Source organism: Nicotiana tomentosiformis, chromosome 11 (genome assembly GCF_000390325.3).
Source record: "Nicotiana tomentosiformis chromosome 11, ASM39032v3, whole genome shotgun sequence".
In the NCBI taxonomy this organism is placed as follows: Eukaryota; Viridiplantae; Streptophyta; class Magnoliopsida; order Solanales; family Solanaceae; genus Nicotiana; species Nicotiana tomentosiformis.
In genome coordinates, this window is record NC_090822.1 from 85,151,812 (window position 1) to 85,165,019 (window position 13,208).

The 13,208-nt window shown below is 36.3% G+C and overlaps 1 non-coding gene across 1 annotated transcript; it reads left to right on the top strand.

Annotated features, from left to right (window-relative positions):
• Positions 1–6,893: 6,893 nt before the first annotated feature.
• On the top strand, positions 6,894–11,789 carry LOC104121241 (uncharacterized). Its single transcript, XR_011411788.1, has 2 exons — positions 6,894–7,427; positions 11,160–11,789. It is a non-coding gene; the product is annotated as an uncharacterized protein (transcript).
• The last annotated feature ends 1,419 nt before the right edge of the window (positions 11,790–13,208 follow it).

Below are 13,208 nucleotides of genomic sequence, written 5' to 3' on the forward strand. Positions count from 1 at the left end.
GTCTAGTTTATGTTCGGGATACTACTACAGAGACTCCGGTGATTGATTCAGTGCCAATGGTCCCGGAATTCTCCGATGTGTTTGCTTCTAATCTACCAGGCATGCCACCAGATCATGATATTGATTTCTGTATAGATTTGACTCCAGGTACCCAGCCTATCTCTATTCCACTATACCGCATGGCTCCGAAAGAGTTGAATGAGTTGAAAGAACAGCTTGAGGAGTTGCTATAAAAGGGGTTCATCATACTGAGTGTGTCGCCTTGGGGTGCACCGGTGATGTTCGTGAAGATGAAAGATGGGACTATACGAATGTGCATTGATTACCGCCAGTTAAACAAAGTTACCATTAAGAACAAGTACATGTTGCCGCGTATTGATGATTTGTCTGACCAGTTGCAGGGTGCCAGGGTGTTCTCTAAGATCGACTTGAGATTGGGGTATCATTAGTTGAAGATTCGTAATTCTGATGTTCCGAAGATGGCTTTTCGTACTAGATATAGCCACTATGAGTTTCTAGTAATGTCCTTCAGCTTGACTAACGCCCTAGTGGTGTTTATGCATTTGATTAACCAGGTGTTCATGCCATATATTGACTCATTTTTCATTGTCTTTATTGATGACATATTGATCTACTCGCGTAGCATGGAGGAGCACAAGCAGAATTTGAGAGTGGTGCTTCAGACCTTGCGGGAACAAAAACTATATGCTAAGTTCTCCAAGTACGAATTCTGGTTAGATTCTGTGGCATTCTTGGGGCATGTTGTTTCAAACGAGGGTATTAAGGTAGATCCCAGGAAGATCGAGGCAGTTCAGAGTTAGCCTCGTCCTACCACAGCGACCGAGATCAAGATCTTCTTGGGGTTAGGTTATTATCACCGGTTTGTGGAAGGCTTCTCATCTATTGCAACACCTTTGACTAGATTGACCTAGAAGGGTGCTCTATTCCGATGGTCTGATGATTGTAAGGCGATCTTTCAGAAGCTCAAGACTGCATTGACTACAACACCAGTGTTAGTGTTTCCTTCCGGTTTAGGGATGTATACTGTGTATTGTGACACTTCACGCGTTGGTCTCGATTGTGTATTGATGCAGGAGGGGTGAGTTATTGCATATGCTTCACATCAGCTGAAGCCCCACGAGAAGAATTACCTCATACACGATCTGAAGTTGGCCACAATAGTTCATGTTCTCAAGATCTAGAGGCATTATCTTAATGGGGTATCCTGTGAGGTTTACACCGATCATCGCAGCTTGCAGCATTTGTTCAAGTTGAGGTATTTCAATTTGAGGCATCGCATATGGCTTGAGCTACTAAAGGACTATGATATTACCATCTTTTATTATCTGGGAAAAGAGAATGTGGTTGCGATGCCTTGAGGAGAAAGGCTGAGAGTATGGGTAGTTTGGCATTCATTTCAGCAGAGGAAAGGCCATTGGCTTGGGACATTCATTCCTTGGCTAACAGACTTGTGAGGTTGGATATCTCGGAGCCCATATGAGTTCTTGCATGTGTCGTCGCTCAGTCTTCACTATTCGATCATATTAAGGCTCGTCAGTACGACTATCCACACTTGTTAGTTCTTAGGGAGACAGTACTATAGGGTGGTGCCAAGGAGGTTAATATTGGTAAGGAAGGTGTTCTGCGACTCCAGGGTTGTCTATGCATTCCTAATGTTGATGGATTGAGGGATAAGATTCTAGAGGAGGCACACAGTTCTTGGTATTCTATTCATCCAGGTGCTACGTAGATGTATCGCGACCTGAGGCAGCATTATTGGTGGTGGTGGATGAAGAAGGACATTATTAAGTATGTAGTGAGGTGCCTAAATTTCCAGTAGGTTAAGTATGAGCATCAGAGGCCAGGTGGCATACTCCAGCAGATGGTTATACCTTAATGGAAATGGGAGCACATCACAATGGACTTCGTAGTTGGGTTGCCGCAGACCTTGAGGAAGTTTGATTCAGTTTGGGTCATTGTCGACAGGTTGACCAAGTCAGCACACTTTATTCCGGTTGTGACTACGTATTCTTCAGAGAGATTGGCCTAGATTTACATTCAGGAGATTGTTTGGTTGCATGGTGTGCCTGTTTCCATCATATCAGATAGAGGCCCTCAGTTTACTTCCATTTCTGGAGGGCAGTACAGAGTGAGTTGGGGACTCGGGTAGAGCTCAGCACAACATTTTATCCGCAGACCGACGGGCAGTCGGGGCAGACGGTTCAGATCTTGGAGGATATGCTCAAAGCATGTGTGATTGACTTCAAAGGGCAGTGGGATCGATTCTTGCCTTTGGTCAAGTTTGCTTATAACAACAGTTATCAGTCCAGCATTGAGATGGCTCCATTTTAGGCTTTGTATGGTCGGGCGATGTCGTTCACCCATTGGATGGTTTGAGCACTTCGAGGCTAGGTTATATGGTACTGATTTAGTGAAGGATGCCTTGGAGAAAGTGAAGTCGGTTTAGGAGCGACTTCGCACAACACAATCCAGACAGAAGAGTTACGCAGATCAGAAGGTGCGTGATTTATCATTTATGGTGGGCGAGAAGGTTCTCTTGACAGTTTCGCTGATGAAGGGAATCATGAGGTTTGGGAATAAGGGAAAGTTGGAGCCCAAGGTTTATAGGCCCATTTGAGGTGTTAAGGCGAGTTGGGGAGGTTGCTTATGAGCTTGCTTTGCCTCCCAGTCTATCGGGAGTTCATCCGGTTTTCCACGTGCCTATGCTCCGAAAATATCATACCGACAGGTCGCATGTGTTAGATTACAGCATGGTTCGGCTAGATGAGAGTCTGGGTTATGAGGAGAAGCCAGTTGCCATTGTTGACAGACAGGTTCACCAGTTGAAGTCCAAGAAGATTTCTTTGGTAAAGGTTCAGTAGAGGGGTCAACTAGTCGAGGAGGCGACATGGGAGACCGAGGAGGACATGCAAAGCGGATATCCACACCTATTCGACACTCCAGGTATGATCCTAGACCCGTTCGAGGACGAACATTTGTTTAAGAGGTGGAGAATGTAACGACCCGATCAGTCGTTTTGCTTTCTAGATCATTGTTCCCCTAATTAAGACTCTCCGTATGTGTTTTTACTATTTTATGACTTGCTGGGATGGTTAGTTCGGGTTTGAAAGTGTTCGGGTTGAAATCGGAACACTTGGTTCCTTAATAGTGGCTTAAAAGGATTAAGTTTGACTTGAGTCAACGTTTTGAGTAAACGACCTCGGAACCGAGATTTGACGGTCCCAATAGCTACATTATGAACTTGTGAGTGGGCCCATGGGTGAATTTTAGAAATCTTCCAATTTGGGTTGGGTAATTTCTCTAATAGCTACATTATGAACTTGTGAGTGTATATTGATTAATTTATATAATATTTGACTAGTTTCGCGTTATTTGGCACCAAGTTGAGGCTTTAGAGCGGATTTGTGGACCGGAAGTGAGCTTGAGAACGAGGTAAGTCTCTTGCCTAACCTTGTAAGAGGGAACTCATCCGCTTAGATATATCTTGTTGTGTATTACTTGTGTGGGGAGCTATGTACGCTGACGAGAGTCCGTGCGTAGCTATATTTCATGAGGTGTCCGGATAGACTTAGATCAACATCATGCCTTTAATTATACTATTATGTTTATTATGCATATTAATCATCTTGAATAGAGCTGAGACTAAGGATTTTAAAGTTGCAATTTTCGACTTAGATTTCTTATTTTTGGAAGAATTGAGGAATATTTAATAACTTTGAGAAATCCATGTCCTCTCGCATCGCAAGTACTTTCGCGAGCGAGATAAACTTCTCTACTCTTATGGGATTAGGACGTTCGCCTCGGCAGTACGATAACACTACTCTTATGGGAGCGGGTCGTTTGCCTCGGCAATATGATAAATGCATTTATGGTTCATGTCGCTCGACCCTCGGCAGTATACACATTATTCTGGATCGGGCCCAACGACCTCGGCATAAATCGTGCGTGATAATGTTTGGAGCCCCAATACACTTGATATTATTTTTATGACTTGAGAGGTTATAATTTATTTAATGGCCTGAAATTGTTGAAGTTAGTATGTGTCAATTGGAGATTTTAAATTGACTATCAGTTAAAGAACCATTTATCCATTGATGGTTACTTTGTTATTATTATTATTCATGTATTTCCATGCCTATTTAGAATTTCTGTATTTTTATTATTGGCTTATAGTAAGTGTCGATGTCGATCCCTCGTCACTACTTCTTCGAGGTTAGACTGGATACTTACTGGGTACTTGCTGTTTATGTACTCACGCTACACTTCTGCACTAATCGTGAAGGATCTGAGGCAGGTGCATCTGGCATTCACTCAGGCGCGCACCCCCGATACCCTGAGGCATAGTGGTGAGATGCTCTCTGAGTCCGTTCTGCATCACCTGCAGTCTCCCTTTTGTATTTACTTTCTGTCTATCCTATTTCAGACAGTAGCATAGGTGTTTTGTATATTCTACTAGTTGCTCATACACTTGTGGCACCGGGTTTTAGAAATATGCTAGTAGACACTTTATGGTTTTTGAGTATTTATTTCACCGTATTTGCTCTATTATTAGTATACGCTTTATTTTAGTAAATTTTCCACTTCTCAATTACTTAATAAATAAAAATTAACTACTTTAAATTATTAAAAAGAATAAATACATGTCTAGTTCACTGTTGGCTTGCCTAGCGGTGACGTTAGGCGCCATCGCGGTCTATAGAAGAAATTGGGTCGTGACAAGAAAGAAAATTTAATTGCACGTGATATAAAAATAATTATCTTTATCTATATCTATATATTATTAGAAGGAGAGAAAATGCCCTCTCCTTAAGCCAAGTGGCAGCCTTAAAATTAGCCACATGTAATATATTAACTATTTAGCTATTAACAATAGAAATAACAACAACAACATATGGGATAACTATTTAGCTATTAACTACTAACTAATTTAGTCATATGGGATAACCAGAAAAATCCACATATAACTTATTTTTAATTAATTAATTATAAATAACTAAATTAAAATATTGGAAGATTTTGCTATATAATTCTTAAAAATATTATTAATAAATTTAAATAATTTAATAATTTCGAGTATTAATTTAAAATAATATAAACATTTATATCAAGATTAAAAAATTAGACATTGATCTATATTATATTAAAGGATATAAATGGATAATGATATTAAATAAAGACGAAAGTTAATGAAGGTCACATAAAAACATGAAATACTATATATTAGGTAATATAATAGCAATAATTAAAAATTCAATAACATTTAATATTAGAAATTCAAAGGAAAGATGATTTGAACTTCAGATTATATTAAAGTTATGGTTAAAAGCTATGGATAGGACCAAAAAATTAAAGTTTTACTAGAAAAATAAAAATAAAAATTGAATAACAAATTAAAATTTGAAGAATACAAAATAAATGTTTCATGTAGATAATTTAGTAACAAAAATAAAATTTAATTTTTATCCTAAAACTAAAAGAGAAAGAAAATATAATTGCACGTAATATGAAAATAATTATTAAAAATACAATAGATTTAAAATATAATAATTTAGAAACTTATGTATAAATATTTTAGACTAATTCAATGTTATAACGTAAAATAAATTGATACTATATATTTTGATTATATTATAAGATATTAATATAAAATATTATAATTTCATAATCGGGTAAAAATTATATAAAGAGGAAAATAGAGATAGTGTGAGAATATTTATACTTTGAATTAATTTAAGAATAAGCATATTAAATAATTAAATAATACTCAAATTTATTATTGATAGATTTAAATGGCGAAAGAGCTCTAAGTAAGAGGATAAAAGTATAAAAATACATTAAATTTTAGGAATAAAAAATTTATATTTATATATAATTATCAAAAAGGTAATAAGAAAGATATCAAGTCAATCGACAAGCTAACAAAAAATCACATAAAAATATAACAATATTAAGTAATGAATAATGCAACAACTATAAGCAAAGATTAAATAGAGATTGTTTTTTGGTAACAATGTAGAAGAATAAGACTTATTCGACTTTAAGGTAAAAATAAAGTGGTAGTAAGAATTTTTTTAAAACAATATGCTCAAACAAGATATATTACAACGTCATATATTTAGTATTCTTTAATATTTATCACAGAATAAAATGCAAGTACTAATATCTATGGGTTGGGATATTGTAGATATTAAAAAAAGAATATGATTTGGGTTGGGTTGTTTCAAATATAAAAAAGTACTAAGATCAAGGGGTTTAGTTGTTACAAATGTTATAAAAAATAATATGTTATCCAGTACGAAATATGAGAAACAGTTTCATGTCATGCTTCTTAACTAATATATAATAATTATACATATTTTTTATCTTGAAGGTTTAAATTGAGACATAGTTGATTGGTGGATTGATACACTCATTTCTTAATGTAGTTGAACTTAACCTACCAACAACAATAATATACCCAGTAAAATCACACAAGTGGGATGTGGGAAGGGTAGTGTGTACATAGAACTTAGCCATAAGGTAGTAGAGAGTTATTTCTGACAGATCCTCAGCTGAAAAGAAATATTAATAGTGGCGAAGTCATGGAAAAGAAGCAGCAACAACAGCAAGAAAAAATAGAAAGTAACAACAACAAGAAAAATAGGATAACTGAAGCAAACAACATGTAATACTAGAAATCTAAGAATAAGAGAAAGCGGGCGTAATACTAATACTACTGATATGAAAAGAAAACCATGCGTCTACTTACTAACCCTCTACTCTAATTCTCGACTTCCACACCCTTCTATCAACACTGAATTTTCCAATATGAATATTTTTTCAATTAGAGCTATGGACTCCTAAGAACCCCCTCCCCCCCCCCCCCTTTTCTACCTTTTCCGACTCTCCTTTTGGGTGTAAAGAATGATAGTTCACTGCTTTTGTATAGTGTAAGAGCATGTGTGGGCTAGGCGGACGTCATGGGTTCGAACTTCTGCAGACAAAAGCCTGGTATTTAAGTGGGGAGAGAGAGGTAGAGGAGCGAGCCATTATCCTTGAAGTTCTGAACTGTGTGTTGCAGGCCCTCAGGGATTTCTCAGTTATAAAAGAAAAGAATGATAATTCTCTGCTTATATGCATAGACTGTTAAACCCCAAAAGCCAAATCTCTGAGGGCCCGCGGATGGAACCTTCCTCTTGCATTATTGTAGTGTAATAGGGGATTATTTCTTTAATTTGTATTTACTTTAATGTTTTGTCAGTTTCTGATGATGACGAGATAGACTACTCCGTTAAGCCAGAATTTTATGATCCAGAACTTAACGACAAGGATGAACTCTGGGTGCAGAAGAAAAGGGGTGGTCGTACTTCCGATGCCATCCTTAATTGTCCAGCTTGTTTTACCACACTTTGTCTAGATTACCAAAGGTATTACTTTTCTTCTTTTTAGAATTTCCCTATAATTTGAATTTTAAAAAGAATATATTTGATTGCATGATCCTCTTACTTTACTACTAGAGTAGTTGGATCTTCTTCGGTCAATTAATCAATTAACTATGCCTCAATAGCAATTGAGTTGTCTAGGCTATATGAATCATCTTTATCCATTTGCCCAGTACAGGTCCATTTCATTCCAATATTATATGAACTGCCTTCTAAGTTCAATAATTGGATCTTCTTGCTTTCTCGGATTTATATGTTTGTTTTGGATCCTTTTTTCAGACCATTACAACAACAAAAAATCCAGTGTAATCTCACAAGTGTGGTTTGGGAGGGTAGTGTGTTCGCAGACCTTACCCCTACATTAAAGGTAGAAAGGTTGTTTCTAATTATTTTTTTCAGACCATTATTTTTTGAAAATGGTCAAACTTATTGTAGGAATAACAACAACATCAACGACAACCCAGTGAAATCTCACAAGTGGGGCTTGGGGAGGGTAGTGAGTATGCAGACCTTACTCTTACCCCGAAGGAGTAGAGAGGTTATTTCCGAAAGACCCTCGGCTCAAGAAGACGAAAGAAACTTATTGTAGGAACAATCAGCCAAAATATTTGGATCTTCTTGCATCTAGTTGTCTTTATCCGCTTCCAATGTCTAAGTTCCTTTAATTTCTCTATTTCTTCATCGTCGACCGGTACCAGATCGTCTCACTCAAAATGCAGGAAATTGGTCATGCTTTTATAGGATTGTACTTGTAAGCCTTAGGGAAGTTTATCTAGCAATGAGAAGAAGAGACATCCTAAAAGTAGGCTTCCATGTTGCAGAGTTGTAGAGAGAATCTTTTCTCCAAAAAGTTTTGTATGCTATTTGTTGGACCTTGATTTATAGTATAATTTTAGATATTTGGATATTGCTCACAATGATTATCAGGCACACTAAATATGTAAGAGGTCGAGTTTAGCATTTCTAATAATGGGGTAAAAGTCAAAAATTCCTTTTGATGAAATAGGAGCAAAAGGGGTAAGGATCAACCAGATACACGGTAGACATGGATTAGCCTTCTAATGATACCAGATAAATGTTGGTGAAGAAGAGAAATCAATATTACTATTATGGTATTTTTACATCAACGATACCTAGATTAGGAATAATTATTAAAAAATAATATTTGGATCGGGAATGACATTATCAAAAATATGTTCTTGCATGATTGGAACAGATAAAAACCTGGTTCAGTTCAAATTTAGTGAAAGCAAATATTAAAGGATTATTTTTTCAATAAGTAATAATTAATAAAATTTCTAGACTAAAGTCACTAAACTGCAGGATACGTCTGAGAATATGGTTAGCACTTGGCAGTAAGCTTGTGAAGGTGGATAATGACAAATCATTATACTTTATAGAGATGGACACAACTGAATGCCTGGGAAGTGGAAAAAAAGAATAAGTTTAGTCTAAATAAAAGCAAGAAAAGTGCGCTCTGTAACAACTCAGTTACACTTCTCTTCAACGCCAAATGCCATCAATATGCCCCACCCATAAATATCCATCCCGAGAGAAAGGACGACCTAAGTCGTAGGATGTTTGCTTTCATGGAGTTCTTACTTCAATTTCTATTGCTAGTGTCCTTGTAATTATTGTAAGCTAATCTGTAACTGTGCTTCTCTCCAGTTGTCACTATGTTTTACTGTTTTGTTTTATCTGAAGAGTCTGATCAGAAATTTTGTAAGTCGACCGAGACAGAATGGCAATTCTGTTTCTTTGGGTAGTATAAAAAAATGATGAAGTTGCAGGGCATACTATAAAGTTGTTTGCCTTCTGGACCTAACATGAAAGACACATACGACACAATTTGTTGAGTTCCTCAAAACTCTTCGTGAACTTTAGGAGAATACCCATGTACTTCTTTTGGGATTCAGTTATGTACATAATTCCAATTGCTTAGTTCTCTTTCATCATTGATAAAGTATATTATTCTTTTTACTGTGCAAAAGTTCTTTTTAACTTACCAAAAAAATAAGGAATGAAATTCACATTTTCTACATGCAAAAAAATGGTAAGAGTTTTTAGTGCTTGCTGCTTGACCTCAAATGAAAAGATCATTGGTGGCAAAAAAGTTGAACTTGATTAAGACCCCTATTTTAGTGAGAGTGACAGAGATAAGCCAAGTCTAGATCAAGCATCAGATAACAGATAGGATATAGAATTCTTGCAACTTTTGCACTTCAAACCAAGCAAGTATTATTCTTGAGGTATCACCTCTACTTGTCTTTCCCATTTAATGGCCACACTTCATTAGAAAATCATTGTATTAGATATTTCTTCGAGTTTTCTCGTTAAGTTCTGCTTTTCTAGCTCCATCACCCTTTCTTTGCTTGGATTTCCGTCACAGTATTTCGTAAAAATTAAGGAGTTTGTCTGATTTGTCTATAATACTAGTAGGCTTGGGAAAATCATGTCTTCTCTGCAACATGGTGGATGTCAATTTTTTACTAGAACTATAGAAGGCACCTCTTCTGAGCAGGAGATAGGTAGCTGAATTATAAACTCTATTTGATTCTTCTTCCTTTTTCTTTATTTTTTTTTCGCTTTAGGAAAGAGTGATTTCCTAAAGCAATGAAATCTGTTATGACTTGGTCAAAGTCGGAGTAACAAGCTGAACGATAAACTCATTTGATTTTTCTTCTATTTTCTCTGGTTTCCTTTTGCTTTAGGAAAGAAAGAACGGCAAGTCGAAAGTTTACTGTTGCGAGAACAGCCAGAAATATTTGATTTCTTTGAATCCGAACTTGAATATTAAACACAGATTTTGCTAGTAGTGTTGCTGAATCTCTATGAACCTGAACTTGACTGTAACAACCCAACCCACTAGTGATATTATCCGTTCTGGGCCTAGGCTCGCACGGGTTTAAAACGCGTCAATAGGGTCTAAGGCTTGTTAACTTATATACCCAGCATCCCTCTTGTGTATACACCCCTCTTATGGACTCAGCGTCCTCACTGAGGTTTGCCCCACCACATGGGATTCTCCTAGACTCAGCACTGAGGTTTGCCTCGTCTAACCGGGATTTGCCTAAACTCAGTTCAATTCTGATCCACCATAGGCAAGGCCGACACAAGAGTGGCTCTGATACCATCTGTAACAGCCTAGCCCACTAGTGATATTGTCCGCTCTGAGCCTTGGCCCCCACGGGTTTAAAACGTGTCACTTGGGTCTAAGACTTGTTAACTTATATACCCAGCATCCCTCTTGTATCTAAAATCTAGGGTGTTATATTGACGTGCTACCGATCTTGTCGAGTTTTCGCATTGACATTTACAAAATGGTTCTGTCATGTTTAGCTCTGAACACTAGGGACCAAAAATGCAATAACATAATTAAAGTAACTCATTCTTCATCTATGTTTTAATGGTAATTGAAAATGTATTGCGGAAGACAGCTATTAGTATCATGTTCTTACTATACTTTGCAAAACTGATGCACCTATATGACATTGCCAGTTAATTTTTTAATAGTAAATTTGTAGCTGGAGACTCCTGTTGAGTTACTATCCGGTTTTAATCATTGTTCAGCAGTAGCGTAATTGGTGAGTTGTTCAATCAAGAAAGTGCCTTAGTGCATTTTGTCACTAATGTAAGCTTTTGTTTCTCATTTTGTTAGCTTTCTAGTGGATTTTGATAATTCTGCAATTCAGAGTTGATGTTATCTTGATAATGTAGGCAAGAAAAGAATGTTACGCAGTACCGAGCAATGTTTGTGGTCAATTGCAAGATCAAGAGTAAACAAGTGGCACAGCTTAGAAATAAACGAAAGAGGGGTAAGAAAGGACGTGGATCTAGTGAGGCTGATGCACATTCTGATATAGGCGAGACATCTAAACATATATGCTGTTTAGTTTGTTCGACGGATGTTGGAGTCATCGACGAAGATGAGGTCTATCATTTCTTTAACGGTATTCCTAGTGAATCTTGATATTTTCCTCCCGAAATGGCCTTAAGCGCTCAGGATAAAATTTGTTTAATAGTACTATGTTTTCGGCGTCGCATTGCAGAAAACTTAAGGGGTCAAAGAGCACTTTCCTTTTGTATTTTTTTTTCTTTTCAGAAGGGTTCTGTTTTTGGGTGGGGGTGGGGGGGATAGTTCTCTTGATGACGGGTCGCTCTGCCACTTCATGTTTTAGATCAGTTGTATTTTGAACTGCAAAATAGTTGTAGTTTGTGCTAAGTAAAAGCTCCCTGCTTCTCCTTAATGAATGTTGAAGTAAACAATTAGTAAAGTTTGGAGGAAAGCCTACTTAGTATATGTATGGCAAAATGATGGAGAAGAAGTTGAAAGTTGACCAGAGCCAACTGAATGTGTCACCTTAAAATCTAACAAATATTTCTCACTTGGTCCTACAAGAGAAGCAAGAATGATTTTCTGGTTTACTCCGTATTATCTTGAGAATTCTTTATCTCTTCTAATTTGATAGTAATTTAGTCATTTGGAGGAATGATAACCCTGAAAATGTTGATAATGTTAAAGAGAACAACACATGTGACTTACTATATATAGATTTAGAAGCGAAGTTTATGTTAAAGGAATAATTTGGGATTTACATGCCTATCGTGGAGGAACAAAAGTGGTCTTTGTATGTCCATCAACTTTGGCCATCTGTTCAAAGAGTATTTTTGTCCAACTTAATTTCTGTGGGTATTTGCGGATGAAATATTATGTATGCCATTTTTCTCTCCTTCACTTGTTTTTTTCGAGCTTCAAAAAACAGAGAGTAACAGTCTAACAGAGAAGAAAATGCAAGGAACTGAAGAAAGAGAACGGAGAGGAATAGCCGGAGATGGATAAAGTATTGCACACATGTTTTCCTTTTTCTTTTTTTGTTATTTTAAACCCAACGTATGAGTTATATTTTAAAACTTTTGTGCATCGATGTGTATAATTTGTTTACACCGCCAGACTAAAATGACGTACAAAATTAGGTAATTGTTTATAGCTATTATAATTTGGTAACCTGAAGTAACAGTAAGTAATATTTATAATTTTTTTAATTGATACTATTCACTCCATTTTATTTTATGTGTTTGGATATAAAATTTGAGAATGCAAAGAAAATTTTATAGTTTTGTGATTTTAAACTAAACGTGTGTATAACATATCAAAAATATTCTTTGGATCTTGTGATATTAAATATGACATGTCATTCTTACAAGGAAGTGTCATCGATGGCGGATTTACATGGTCAATCGTGGGTACCCATTATCTTTGACAAGATTTAGTAAATTTGCATAGGAAATTATAAAAATATTTAAATAAATATTAAGTGAGCACCCATCGTATTAAATACCTTGTGTCATGACCCGCCATATCATCATATCATGTAGGTGCCATTTGACATATATTAATACCATGTGGAAACTTACATATGAGGAATGCTAGCATTTATGAGAAAATTCTAGAGAAGTATGGACATTTCCTTAGGAAAACCCTAGATCCCTATGGATCTGCTAGGAAAGTCCTTGGAATCTTCTAGGTTTGTAGAGAGTTCTAGAGAAAACCTTTATCTTGTAAATATTAAGGACTTGTATAACAATTAATATTTACATACTAGCCCCTAGGAGACTAGTATATAAAGGAGGTCATTCATTTGTAATTCACCAAGCAAAAATAATTAAGTTTTCTCTAATACAAAAGTTTCCTTTGGCAATTTTCCTGTGTTCTAACATTCCCTTAGCGATCTTTAGTATAGTAAGGTTACTTGGCATAGCAAGAAC